We start from the raw sequence: 15,011 nt of genomic DNA on the forward strand, positions 1-15,011 counted from the left end.
GTTGCATTCACTGTTATTTTTGTCAGGACCAGCCGTTAAGTTCCTGACGCGTATTCGCTCATGAACTGCGGAGCGCCAGACTGCCTTCCACATCTTCTTTGCTCACGTAAGTAGTCACTGCCACTTTGACACCTGTCGTGTTTAATTATTTACGGTTTTCAGGCGGGAGATTTAGGTGGAAGTTTTAAGCGGTAACGAAGTTTTGCAATGAAAGCGCCTTGATTTTAACTGGAATCTCTAATATTGTTTAAGAGGCATGTTTACGTCTGCGTACGTTTCTTTTATTGTGTGCGTATTTAGGTTTGCCAAAGCTGTCTAAAATTACCTCTGTGACGCTTCGTTGACCATTGATCGTTAGGATGACGATGACATTCCCATTTGGCGCAGACTGATGAGACGTGCTACGATCTTCGCGTAGCCACAGCATTCTTCCGTCAACGCTCTTGTGCGAGATCACTCGTGTGTTTTTCCGAGCGTGAAAGATGCCCGCGAATACACGCAAAACTGCCGAACGACTGGCCGCTCGAGGCAGTTTGCGTGTATTGGCAGGCATCTTTCACACTTGGAAAAACACTTTATGTAGCTCATATTGAGAAACAGAAAGCGCTTTCTCATGTTGCTTTACAATCTTCTCATTGACACTTTTCATCTAACTATAGTAATTGAGAAGTTAATTAATTAATTAGAACTAATTATCTAACTAGGCGGAACGCAAAAAATATTCTGAGTATCTCCAACATTACCTTGGTTCTGTCCTAGTACGTGGCACTTGCATATTTTTAAAGTTTGGCTAAAGTTAAATGAAACACCCTGTACGTAGTGCACTGTTGCCTTGTTTTTTGTAACATAATCCGATCCCGGCAACGGCGGCCACATTTCGATGGGGGCGAAATGCGAAAACACCCGTGTACTTAGATTTAGGTGCACGTTAAAGAACCCCAGGTGGTGCAAATTTCCGGAGTCCTCCACTACGGCGTGCCTCATAATCAGAACTGGTTTTGGCACGTAAAACCCCATAATTCTTTAATTTTTTGTAACATAATCCGACAGTGTAGCTATTTACAGCATCTTTCTTGAGGATACCTAACATTTTTTGGCTTCAGTCATGCAACAAATAAATTTTGAGGTCGCACTGGCGTTTTCTTTTTGCAAGTCTGTGCAGTAACAAAATTCTGTTAAAAAAAGAAAAATTCCAATATACAGTTGTAATAGGCACTGCTGTTACATTATAAACATACATACTCCGAGTTTATCAGCATAACAAAGAGTTTTTTTGTAACTTACTATGCAGGCACATACCTACGTGCAAGAGAGAAGGCGCGTGAATGTGAAGACACCGATCATGTACCCTCTACAGGTGCCGAAAGGGGCAGACGAAAACGCCGCCGCCCAAAGGGCCACCACGAAACTCCTGAACTCCAAGAACCCAGGTAACTGTTATTTCATATTAAAGTCGTACGAATTAAATTTTCAGCGTGACACATATACAGTCGCATCTCGATAATTCGAACTCGAAGGAGCCCGAAAGTTTGTTCGAATTAAAGGAAGGACTTATTTCTGAAGTATTCGTGCACCACAGCAGGACGTACGAATGGAGTCGTTATATATCACGGCGCGCAAGCAGATGGCGAGTAGGGGCCACGAGACTGCCCACGTCGGCCGCCAACGCTCGCAGAAAACGATGCTGTAGGGAGCGGGCGCGCGCGGACACGTCGAAGGTGGGGGAGGAGGGCGTTAGGGAAGCGGATTTGGCTTCAGCAGAGGTGACCCCGTCGCTTCGGTGGCTCCCATCACTCTCCCTCTCAACTTCCTCGTAGCTCGCCCACCTTCGACTGTCTCCGTGCGCGCCCGCCGCCGGCCCGGCGCCACCTTAACCCTCTCTCTTTCTTTTCCTGCCGTTGAAGCGAGCGTTGGCCGGTTGTGAGCAGTTTCGTTGGCCGGACTGGGCCTCCGTCGTTGCTTCCCTCTGCGTCGCAGCCGCAGCGTTGAGACATCGACTCGAACACGCGTGTTTACGGCGCGACGACGTAACGGCGACCTTGCCATTTGAGAGAGAGAAATTTACGCCGCGGTTCTTTTTCTTTTATTGCGATACAAATTATATGGGCACTCCAAGCGCATTTTTGCCGTCGTCGTCGTCGCCGTGATATTCCGTATAAAGTGCAACGGCGATGAAATCGTCGCCGCGCGGCATGTGTGGGTTTTAGTGTGTGGGCTCATTTCGGCGTAAGCAATAAATTGCATATGCAAGCACTCTAGATCATAATTGATTTATAAACTGCACGAGCTTAACCTTTAACCCATTGCGTAACTATAAATGTCACCAAGGTCAAAGTTAGTGAAACTGGGTGGAAAATTACGGCTTATGTTCCCACCTTGTGTGTGGATGACTCACTGTTTTTGTAAAATAATTCTTTACAAGTGCTTGGCAATGTTATTGTGAGGAGGTTTTCAAACAGGCAAGTCATAGGCGTGCAACATTTTAATGATTTAATTACAAGCAACTGAAGTTCTTACTGTATACGCTTGAAGCAGCCGTGCTGCAAATAGTCGCTGTTACTCAAGGTTGCACTCGTCTGCTGTCTTTTATTTTTTAAGGAATCGCAATATATTTGCTCAATTTGAAGTATGCGATGTGTTTGATAGACTGGTGTTTAGGTATATGCTCAAGCCTGCGCCATTTCTGAATTGGCTATGTGATCTGTGGCAAATAAAATTGGGGTGGTGTAACAATGCTGTCACACTGAAGCTGTGCCTTTGCAGAGCCGCACTTACCTCTTTTCTCGTACAACATTATCAGGAATGAATTATCTATTCTTTTCTTTGAAGGCTAATTGGCACCTACTTCGCACATGTTTAGGAGGCTGCTGTCATCTATGAGTCGCCAACTAGTCAATACAACAGCCTCCTGAAAGCTAGCAAAATAGCCAACACTTACACTGGTTGGCGATTGCACATGCAACACTTTCAGTTATATGCAAAGTATGTCTTCAAGGCAACAGAAGGGAATTTCACTTGTGATCGGTTAATGTTAGAACCATGTTAATAAAGGTGGAATGCTCGAAAACTGTGTGCTTGGACCAATATATTGTAGTGCTGCCCATTGCCAAGATATATTGCAGTGCTTATTGCCAATGCATTGAGAAACTATACGTTCACTAAGAAAAGTGTACTTCAATTAACATACGTTTTACACATGCCTAATGTTTTTGCAGTAAGAAGACCTGCTGAATTAAGGAGCTACAGCCCAGCAACCTGTTCGAAACCAGGTTTATCAAGGTCGATACCTGTAATGGACGTTACTCGGAGGCACTCATATTTAATGTTGATTGCTAGCTTGTCTAGTCGTGTTTACTTTTTGCAATAAAAAAAATGTTATTGCTGTATGTGTTTCGTGTATTGCACAAGCGCAAACCTGCATGCCGCCGGCCGGCGAAACGCCGCAGGGGCATGGGGAGAGGGAAGGAAAGGGAGATGAGGGGGGCGCTAGAGGGGAGGGTGAAAGAAAACGGATGTCATAATCCTGATTGTAGCAGGATTCAATCTGTATTTTTAAATGCTTCTAATGGTCTTACAAAATCCCATTTCAAGACAGGATTTTTCGAAACTACTTTAAGCAGGATTCTAGAACTTCTTGCAATAGTCATATCCGCCGGACATTAGCAACGATATACGACCGTTTATCACCTTCTAAACGGACTGCACGGATTTTTTAGTGCGTCTTTCAGACGTTCATTTAGTCTTGGCGAATCGGTATGGAAGCAGTTTTCTATCGCTTTTGTGCTAGCTGGGTCGTTTACATGAGATACGATACGCTTGAAAGCTGATACGATACGCTTCTGTCGTATTCATGTAAACGCCGCTAATGACTACGCTTCGGGAGTGAATGATCCACCAGCTGTATATATGCAGTTGTCTTACAGGTTTCACTGACTAGTGAGCTACCGATCATTCGGCGGAAGCGGTCCGTCGATAATGAGGCTAGTGGCTTCGCTCGCTTGCAGGAAGCCTTACACTACTCCACACATTTTTTTCTTTTTTTTTGCGGACTTGAGTAGCGCGGCAGCGGTCATCTTACAGGTGAATGCGAGGCTGCTTTTGCGGATCATATTGCCGCTTGCATGTGCTGGGCGCGGGTCCGAGAAATTCTACCCTGCGTATTGTATCTACTATCTTATCAAATGCAGAGCAGAAACTATATGAGTTAACATCCAGGTTTGTCCTGGCCACTGACAAAGCCACGCAGGAATGAGTTAACTCTATAATCAAGGGCGTTGCAATGGGGATAGCATTGCTAGCAGTTCTTCCGGGGGATTGTTCGTTTTCCAATATTGAATAACTGAATTAATGCACCCGCAACACGGAATCTGTCATATAAAGTGAAGGAGCAAGCTGTCACAATAATGATCCTTGGTTATATGAAATGTGGAGAGAATATTTTTTTTATTCATGCGTATGAGCGTTTGGTAGAGGACATGACAGCATTCAGGTGCCCTTGCGTCATGCACACTTTACGCTGTTTCCACATTTGCAGTCGCATACAACTAAAAAACGCAGCAATGCCCCTCAAAGGAGGCCAATGCCTTCCTTTGTTGACATGTCATGACGTCGCGTTTAATCTCCTCGCACCTGCTAATGCGACATCGCAGAGAGCTGATAGCGGCAAGGGGTTTAACCACAAATTAACTGCATTCCCCGCGACTGCATGACAGTTGGTCGAAGGGCTTCTTCCCAGTTTACCTCCGAGGTGCATTTGCCACTCCTCTGTTTAGTTCTGCTCGACTGCTAGCGCCCAAGATGATAAAAAAATAACATACAAGCAATGCTGTACGTTTGCGCATTTTGTTCGAAAAGCCCATTACTCACGTTCTCGCACAACGTTTATTTGTTCAAGGACCAAGTTTCGAATGAAGCAATTAGGGGAGGAAATACTTCAGTAATTAAAAATCAGAGCAACAGGTAGAACCAGCAAATGTTGCATGAGCTTTTGCAAGGAGCACATACCTTGTGCACCTAAGCTATGTCAAGTGTTGATACGTACTGGGGGCCAACATGGGTGCACTAGTCGTTTACAATGGCTATTGCACCCGTCCTCCTCCTGCCGCAATAATTTTTTAAGAAGGTTTTTGGTGATGCAGTGGTTAAGAATAGAGCAATGAAAGTTAACTGTGCCGTTTCTCCTCAGAGAAGGGACACGGAACAGCAAGTACACAAGTCACATTGTTAATATTTTTATTTTGCGTATATGGCACAACAAAAATGCGAGACGTTAATAAAAAACTTAATTAGTAAACTTACATACACATGACTTTGGCAGACTAGGTGAACAAGATAACCAAAGAAACCACAAGATTGCCAGAAACGTCTGGTACTAAACAGAACATCACAGTTGACTTGGTTGCTTTGTCACTTTGCATTGATGGCATATGGAACATGTGCTATGTTGCCCGCGATCTCGCGTCCACAAGCTCTATTGACTTTGCAACTATTCTTTATATCACAGCGGAACAGTTGTGTTGAGGATTTTGCGGGCCTTTACATTTTGTTTCCATATTTCTGAAAAGCAATGTAGGGTCAGCTCATTCACCTATGGTACATTAAACAGCCCCAAATGCAAGCATGCAGCACAGTTCACAGGAAGTAACAGGCCGAAGCTGCAGACATTCATTCCACAGGTCAGACTTGGTACTTGCCTCTGGCTATTTGAAGAAACATGTGACAATCACAAGTGTTCAACACAGTATGACACTATGATACACAGAATAACCAGATATTGCATTCAGCATGCTAGTGAAAGTCGTGAAAACAAGAACAGAGAAAAATAAAATACCGAACAGACATGCGAAAATAGTGCCTGCTAAAAACATTTTCTGAAATATTGCCAACATGCACAATATAACTAATATAACACACATGAAATTTTCAACACTCCAGAAAACAACAATGAATAGTAATAAATGATTTGTGACTTAGGTACTCAAATGGTAGGCGCACATACTCATAACTCTGAAACACATGGAGAGTGAAAGGAATTATGACAAGAATAAAGAAGGTTTAAAAGAGTTTACTGGGGTATGCTTGCTTTCAAAACAAACATGTCGTCAATATACAAAATAACAAACATCGTGCAATGCACCGACCATCTAAGCCTGTGAATATTTCGCTGGATATCCAGAGCACGAGCATCGCTATCACAACGCTATAGCATGATAAAGAACGCCAGCAGCGGGGACGAAAGGTTCGTACAGCCATGCGATTCACCGCGACTCCGAAAATTAGATTCATCCTCATCTGCATATTTTTATGTCCTATACAGGACGGACTCTGTCAGCCATCTCCAATTAGCCCTGTCCCTTAACTTAGGCTATGCGATCTGCAACACTTGGGGCGAGGAAAAAGAGCCTAAGAAGGAAGACAGCGCGCATAGAGTTAGCAGCCATCCCTGCTCGCCCTTGTTTCATTGCACCCCCAATGATTACCAACAATTGCATACAGCACGCGGGCCGCGTAAGCGTCAGCAGTGCACAGTCATTCGCAGCTGCGGCAGGGCTAGATGAGAAGACGCGTGCTCTCCTCCCCATGCGCGCATTTGATCATGTGTCGTCCAACTAACCCGAATATGCACCGCGTGGGAAGATAATGTCGATCAAGCCGCCATCCTTTTCGGCTCAGTGTCACGGGCTTTTTCTCGCACCCACAGTGTATGGGTCGCTCACTCATAGGGCTTTTGGACTATATACGAAATATCACTGCGACGACAGCGATAATTTGCCTGAAGTGCTGATACAATTGCTGTCCCAAGAAAAGGAGAAATAGAAAACAGGCGTCGATCTCGCTTCTACCGCGGCTGCGGACGTTGCAATGTGCACCGGCTATACAAACACAGCATGGGCACCACCGACAAAACCAACAGTGGGCACCTCGCTTATCGGTGCTTCGCCAGAACTTGTCTGACACTGAAAAGGAAGCGTATTTTCCACCGTAGAAGCACCAGCGGAAACATTACACTAGGCGCGCTGGGAGACAGCGCACGCGAAAGGACCAGCCATCTCGGATGGCCCAAGCTTGAACTCGGCGCAGATTAACTCCGAAATGAAGCGCGGAACCCGCGTAGGTATGGCAGAGGCAGGAAAAGTACGAGTTGAAGACCCGTGTATAAATCTGCTAGGCGAAAGAACACTCCACGCCGCTTCCAAGAAGGTTTCTCAGCAAACTTGTTTCCATCAGCGAGTGACATGTACCGCCAGAGGTTCTATGAAGTACTTGACACAGTGCTGTCTTCGTTAAACAACAGGTATCCACCTGATATGTGGTAGCATAAGTCCCACATTGAGCAGCTTGCCATAGGGTTGGAAGACGAAGCATATGTAACGTAGGGCTACGGTGACGACCTTGAACCAGGACGCCTGACTTTGCACAGAGATATGCTGATTGACATTTTATACCAGCAAAGGTCGGCATAATTTCACACGTTCGAGGACGTCGTGCACATGTTTACGGGGGGCTAGGGCGAACACCTGCGAAACTTTTTGCCGGAAATGGGCAAGCTCAAAAAGATTGCGTTGCGTTGGCCATACCGGTCTCGTCGACCACATCCGAGAGGTTCTTTTCTTGCCTTCGGCGACTGAAAATGTACTTGCGGTCGACGACTGGACAAGCCCGTTTGAACCACCTGGCAATTTTGCACGCCGACAAAAAGCGCTCCCGCAAAATCAATTTGAATAAGGTTGCCGACATCTTCATTTCCAGATCAAGTGGCCGGACGAACACTTTTTCAATGATGGTGAAATCATCGCATCGGACAACAAAGTGATGTCTTTAATAGCAGAGAGAAAGGCACCAACTTACAAGTCAAAGCCAACCACCTGGCTTAGAAAACAACGCAGAAAGTTATACAAAAGAACGAAAATGGCGTACATAACAGCGCAAGCAGAGTGGGGCCACTGAGGCAAGAAAACAAGCGCAGTTGCGCTATTTGTAAAACTCCGCAGTCCATGCTGTGCATTTTCCCTTTAATTTTTATTCGTCATATGCTGCATTTGCCGCTCAATAACACAATCCACGCTCGTCTTATATATATATATATATATATATATATATATGCTACGAGTCCTCTCGCGCTTTTGCGATATTACTGTCTTCGTTATTTATTTACTCATTTATAATGTTTAATTGTTTGGGCACTTGACGATGTTTACTCTATAATGATTTATTCTGCCTCCAGAAAATAAACGAAACCAGTGGCATAAGGCATGCCTTGACAAGTAATGAAACTATTGCGTCATAAATTCGCATTATACTTATGCTAATAATTCGTCATAAGTTGTGTTCACAAATTGTTATATATCGTTAAATTTTTATACATGTTACGTCTTATCTTTTCAATAACTGACCTTTCGTCAGGAAAAGATTTCTTGATTGTATCTTTTTTATTAAAACAGGTACAAGGCGTTACATGGTTTTTTTCATTAATGTGTATTTGTGCGACGTCATGCGCACAAAACCAATATATCTCCCCAACGTGTTTAACTGAATCCGCTTGTCGCATGGCTCATCCGAGAGATGCCACTCTCTTGGTGGTAAGAGAGGACTCAGGCTGTACAACAGAATTGTCTTCTACTTTGAGGTCTTGCAAATGCTCATGTAAGCTCGTCACTTCAGTGAACAATAGGTTCGAGGACACACGAAGTTTCCAGTGTAATTTTTATGAAAGGTAATATATATATATATATATATATATATATATATATATATATATGCATACATGGGTAGGGTTCGGAAAGCTGGTCAGGCCCCCCCCCCCCCGGAAAAATGAAAACTTTCCGCCTATGCCTATGATCGCGTCTAATATAAGGCTTCAGGTGCCTATTTTAAGCGCCTACAACATGCATTGATGGTGCCTAAGAACCCGGCCTATAGTGCTGACATTCCGCGTCGCAGACGCGACTCAAGATCAGCAGTGCGCGGAGTCTGTGTATTAATTTCTTTTTGTGTCTTGAGCTGCAGTGTGACGGACATCATCTTTGTCCACTCTTAGCTTGCGAGTAAGCTTGTAAAGAGAGGCATAACGATGTAAGACTACAATGGCTCCTAAAGCAACCATTTTCGAGAACGTCAGCCAAAGGCCTCTAATACGGGGAGGAAGACTTGCTTAATTTTACATCTATGTATATAGAACTTAAATCACTGTTTAATTCTTGTATTTTCTTCTCGTTTGCTTAACTCGTTCCGGTAGAGAAGTTTTTTCTTTTTTTTCTGGACGTAATGGCATGCGCCAACAAACCTTACAAAACAAAATTGCATTGAGGCGCACCTTGTTTTACGAGTTAACTTGCGAGCGACGTGTCCTGTACAAACTAATGCATAACGCCGGCAGATGCTTATTGCGAATGCGACAAATTCAAACACTGCATGAAGGCTCCGCCCTCTTGCTAAACACCTCTGTAATCTCTCTCTTACCCTTAACTATTGAAGATTATCGGTACCGCAGACACGACCTGCCGCTCAATTTGCGCATAATTGATGCGCAGGAGAGCCAACGGCCGCGTATGCTATACGCAGTTTCTTCTTTTCGATTACTTTTTTGGAGTGCCCATTTTGCAGCGCAACACTAACGAACTTGAAAGAGGAAGATGAAAGGATAGTGATAAATCGGAACACCCGGGAGGTCACAGTTGGCCCAGCTTTATCGTTTTCCTCACGCGAATGTTTTTATGGTGTGCATTCCACTCTACGACGTCGGGGTACCCTGGGTTCTTTGCTCCTCTGCGTCGCGTGCACCTGGTCTCGTGACCGTTCCTGGCGCGAGCGCCGATTAAAACCCCTCAATAAAAAAAAAGTAGCGACATCTGTTGAAGATTGCCGCTTTCCTCCTCTCCTGCCCGTTCTCTCGGCGCTCGGCCCTCCGATTGGCCGAATGCTGTCACGTGCTCTCTCGCGTTTTTTTTTTCTTGCTTGTTTTTTGCTCCCGCCACCATCGCGGTGCCAGACCATTGCGAGCCGTGTATGGAGGCACCACTAAAACCCCTCAATGAAGAAAAGTAGCGCCATCTCCTCTCTCCTCCTCCTGCGCCGGCGTTCACTCTCTCTTCTGTCGACCGTGGCTCCCCCTACGCGGTGCCTACGTGTGAAGCGCTGTGGCTACGTGTCGCTCGCGCTCTTGAACTCGTATTTTGATCGGAATTTTTCGCGTTATGTTATGACTGGCTGCCGAAACAACGAGAGGACGCATAAATGCCGTTGCGCTTAGATGGCTGTACTATATTAGCGGTGATACAGTGAGCCTAAAGCCTCTAAGTCGGGCTTTAACTGAGCCATGCCACGCGCGACTTCGGCGTTGGTTGACCTGGCGCCGTCATCTCCGCGTTTCAGTAGCTCCAGTCCCTCGTTGGCCAGCGGCTAGCGTGCACAGCGGGCCTCTATTTACTCGTGCTGAGAAGTCCGAGCGGTCGCGAAGGTTCCATGGATGGTGCCACGCCAAGTTTCGAGAGGAGGAGATATCCAGAGAGATCAGAAAAACGGTTTTATATACAAACGTACATATTTCACAAGTAAGGCTCCATGATATTGGAGCCGTCTACATGCTAACATCTTTGCAAGTTCTAGCGTTTACATCTCCGAGCGTCTCAAAACACTCAAGTCGCGCTTTTTATCCCTTTCGTTTCCCACTTTCACTCGACGAGGGAATGCACTTTGGTTCTTCTTAGCCAAAGACCATCTTCGACTAGTTCGTCATATCTCGCTATGATGTGCCATCGTTTCCTGCCGGGCTCCGCCTCCAATCTTTCCTGATCGCCCCCGCACACAGGCAACGGTTGACACCTTGGGAACCAAACGTTGATGTCGTTCCCACGGGGAATGCTTGACGCTGGCCCCTTGCAAGAATTAGTCGCCTCTCCGTGGCGGTCAGTTCGCGGAAGCCACCATTTCCAGGGAGAGCGGTGGCTGTTGTCTTATAATGGGCTCCAGGTTGGCGCGTCGCAGTCGGCGCCGGGCCTCGTCGTAGCTCGGGCGGGCGCTGGTGCTTCACGAAACACACCAAGAGCGACGTTGTCGTTTTAGCTACGCACGAGGCCGATGACCCATTGCAGTCTGGGGACTAATTGCACATCCATCAGTCCCAGGTGACTGACGGTGACACTTCCCGGCCGCGACAAACGTGAAGAGCACTTGACATGTTCACGTCTGTCGATGAGGCCTCCTTTGTCCCGAAGGACCGCCAGACACAACACTCGCGAGCAACAGGACCGTGCGACGCACCTGCTTTTTCAGCCGCCATGTTTGTTTTGATGTCTCGCAGTGCGGCAGCGGCCGCGCCGCTGGTTGGTTGACCGGTTGTAATCCCGCAGCGAATGCTTTCCCATAATTACTGATGCGATACGCTTCTGTTTACATGCGCCGCTGAAATGCGCATTCTTCATTTCAACTACCCTTGTTTGGCGCATTGGATGCGATACGCCTTCCTAGCGAATTACCTCGTTTACATGAGATACGATACGCTTGAAAGCTGATACGATACGCTTCTGTCGTATTCATGTAAACGCCGCTAATGACTACGCTTCGGGAGTGAATGATCCACCAGCTGTATATATGCAGTTGTCTTACAGGTTTCACTGACTAGTGAGCTACCGATCATTCGGCGGAAGCGGTCCGTCGATAATGAGGCTAGTGGCTTCGCTCGCTTGCAGGAAGCCTTACACTACTCCACACATTTTTTCTTTTTTTTTTTGCGGACTTGAGTAGCGCGGCAGCGGTCATCTTACAGGTGTATGCGAGGCTGCTTTTGCGGATCATATTGCCGCTTGCATGTGCTGCGCGCGGGTCCGAGAAATTCTACCCTGCGTATTGTATCTACTATCTTATCAAATGCAGAGCAGAAACTATGAGTTAACATCCAGGTTTGTCCTGGCCACTGACAAAGCCACGCAGGAATGAGTTAACTCTATAATCAAGGGCGTTGCAATGGGGATAGCATTGCTAGCAGTTCTTCCGGGGGATTGTTCGTTTTCCAATATTGAATAACTGAATTAATGCACCCGCAACACGGAATCTGTCATATAAAGCGAAGGAGCAAGCTGTCACAATAATGATCCCCGGTTATATGAAATGTGGAGAGAATATTTTTTTTATTCATGCGTATGAGCGTTTGGTAGAGGACATGACAGCATTCAGGTGCCCTTGCGTCATGCACACTTTACGCTGTTTCCACATTTGCAGTCGCATACAACTAAAAAACGCAGCAATGCCCCTCAAAGGAGGCCAATGGCTTCCTTTGTTGACATGTCATGACGTCGCGTTTAATCTCCTCGCACCTGCTAATGCGACATCGCAGAGAGCTGATAGCGGCAAGGGGTTTAACCACAAATTAACTGCATTCCCCGCGACTGCATGACAGTTGGTCGAAGGGCTTCTTCCCAGTTTACCTCCGAGGTGCATTTGCCACTCCTCTGTTTAGTTCTGCTCGACTGCTAGCGCCCAAGATGATAAAAAAATAACATACAAGCAATGCTGTACGTTTGCGCATTTTGTTCGAAAAGCCCATTACTCACGTTCTCGCACAACGTTTATTTGTTCAAGGACCAAGTTTCGAATGAAGCAATTAGGGGAGGAAATATTTCAGTAATTAAAAATCAGAGCAACAGGTAGAACCAGCAAATGTTGCATGAGCTTTTGCAAGGAGCACATACCTTGTGCACCTAAGCTATGTCAAGTGTTGATACGTACTAGGGGCCAACATGGGTGCACTAGTCGTTTACAATGGCTATTGCACCCGTCCTCCTCCTGCCGCAATAATTTTTTAAGAAGGTTTTTGGTGATGCAGTGGTTAAGAATAGAGCAATGAAAGTTAACTGTGCCGTTTCTCCTCAGAGAAGGGACACGGAACAGCAAGTACACAACAAGTCACATTGTTAATATTTTTATTTTGCGTATATGGCACAACAAAAATGCGAGACGTTAATAAAAAACTTAATTAGTAAACTTACATACACATGACTTTGGCAGACTAGGTGAACAAGATAACCAAAGAAACCACAAGAATGCCAGAAACGTCTGGTACTAAACAGAACATCACAGTTGACTTGGTTGCTTTGTCACTTTGCATTGATGGCATATGGAACATGTGCTATGTTGCCCGCGATCTCGCGTCCACAAGCTCTATTGACTTTGCAACTATTCTTTATATCACAGCGGAACAGTTGTGTTGTATTGAGGATAGTGCGGGCCTTTACATTTTGTTTCCATATTTCTGAAAAGCAATGTAGGGTCAGCTCATTCACCTGTGGTACATTAAACAGCCCCAAATGCAAGCATGCAGCACAGTTCACAGGAAGTAACAGGCCGAAGCTGCAGACATTCATTCCACAGGTCAGACTTGGTACTTGCCTCTGGCTATTTGAAGAAACATGCGACAATCACAAGTGTTCAACACAGTATGACACTATGATACACAGAATAACCAGATATTGCATTCAGCATGCTAGTGAAAGTCGTGAAAACAACAGAGAAAAATAAAATACCGAACAGGCATGCGAAAATAGTGCCTGCTAAAAACATTTTCTGAAATATTGCCAACATGCACAATATAACTAATATAACACACATGGAATTTTCAACACTCCAGAAAACAACAATGACTAGTAATAAATGATTTGTGACTTAGGTACTCAAATGGCAGGCGCACATACTCATAACTCTGAAACACATGGAGAGTGAAAGGAATTATGACAAGAATAAAGAAGGTTTAAAAGAGTTTACTGGGGTATGCTTGCTTTCAAAACAAACATGTCGTCAATATCATTACCAAAACATCCTTAAACATAAAATGATGCAAAGACAGATTGAGAATATATTTACACGAAAGGCGCAGAGTTTGACCTGAGCTGGTGCACTCTACTCTGCAACAGACACAAAGAGAAAGAAAGAGGGAGAGAAAACATTTACTTGGGCCATCAAGGTCATTGCTCTTGGGGTCGAGCAATGCTAGTATAGAAATTACAAAAGGCGTGAAAATATTTTCTGGTTGTGTTAAAGGAACACTAAAGATTTAAAAACTAAACCACTTTAGACTATTATATTATTTCACAACTTTAGAGTATATTATATTATTTCACAACTTTGCAGCCATTCATTTTATGATAATAGGTTGATTATTAGGAGAGAAAATGAAGGTCAAAGTACATCATCTGAAGTTTTGACCTGTTACATCAGTGTGACATCATGCATTTCAAAGTATATTTTTGGATTCGGGCGACACCAACTCAGTAAATGTCCCCGGAACTCTCAGTGCATGGCTGCTTTAGAACACAATGTAGTTCATTGGAACCAATAAAGAACTAAGCCGATAGAGAACTAACAGGTGCCTTAAAAATCCACGTCATGGCGAGCTGGAGCAGGAACTTCAAGGCAGCGTTGCAACCAGTCTTTTCTTTTCTGGTTTATCAAGCGTCTCCTGGTGGTAGGAGTTGTGTTTTTTGTATAATAGAAGGGCAGTTTTCCAATACAGGAGAAATTAATTTTCTCTACATATCGCTTTAAGCTTCCAGCTTGACGTTATTTTACATTACTGGTTGCTACCTGTTTACCAATACTCCTACTGCCACATTTCACAGTGGACTTGATCTCCGCCAAGCGCTGGTTCTCCTTGCGCAAATATATTTGAAGCCTCGTTTTCAAGTACACTTTGAGCAGTTTGTTCGCAATGTTGTGACAATCTGGAAAACAATTCACATGTGTAACACTTTGCAGCACACATTCCTCAAGCTGGGAAAGTGTTAGCTCATTCTGCACAAGTTGTGCACTGTTTACGCGGAAAAGATTTTCAGCACTTTCCAAAAACTGAACAACAACAGCTGGTGAAGGCAAAGCAAGCCGTATCTTCTCTGTATAAGATTTAAGCTGAGTAAGTGTGTTGGCATCTTTGCATGTTACAGCTTTGCGACATTCAGAACAAGTAGACATATTTTTCTGGACATTATTTACAGCATAACCAGCAAGGTACTCAAAAGACTCTT

At 44.9% G+C, this 15,011-nt stretch overlaps 1 long non-coding RNA gene across 1 annotated transcript; it reads left to right on the top strand.

Annotated features, from left to right (window-relative positions):
• LOC125942784 (uncharacterized) lies at positions 1-3,335 on the top strand. Its single transcript, XR_007465355.1, has 3 exons — positions 1-106; positions 1,292-1,430; positions 3,216-3,335. It is a non-coding gene; the product is annotated as an uncharacterized LOC125942784 (long non-coding RNA).
• Positions 3,336-15,011: the final 11,676 nt, after the last annotated feature.

This window comes from Dermacentor silvarum, chromosome 1 (assembly GCF_013339745.2).
Source record: "Dermacentor silvarum isolate Dsil-2018 chromosome 1, BIME_Dsil_1.4, whole genome shotgun sequence".
Classification (NCBI taxonomy): Eukaryota; Metazoa; Arthropoda; class Arachnida; order Ixodida; family Ixodidae; genus Dermacentor; species Dermacentor silvarum.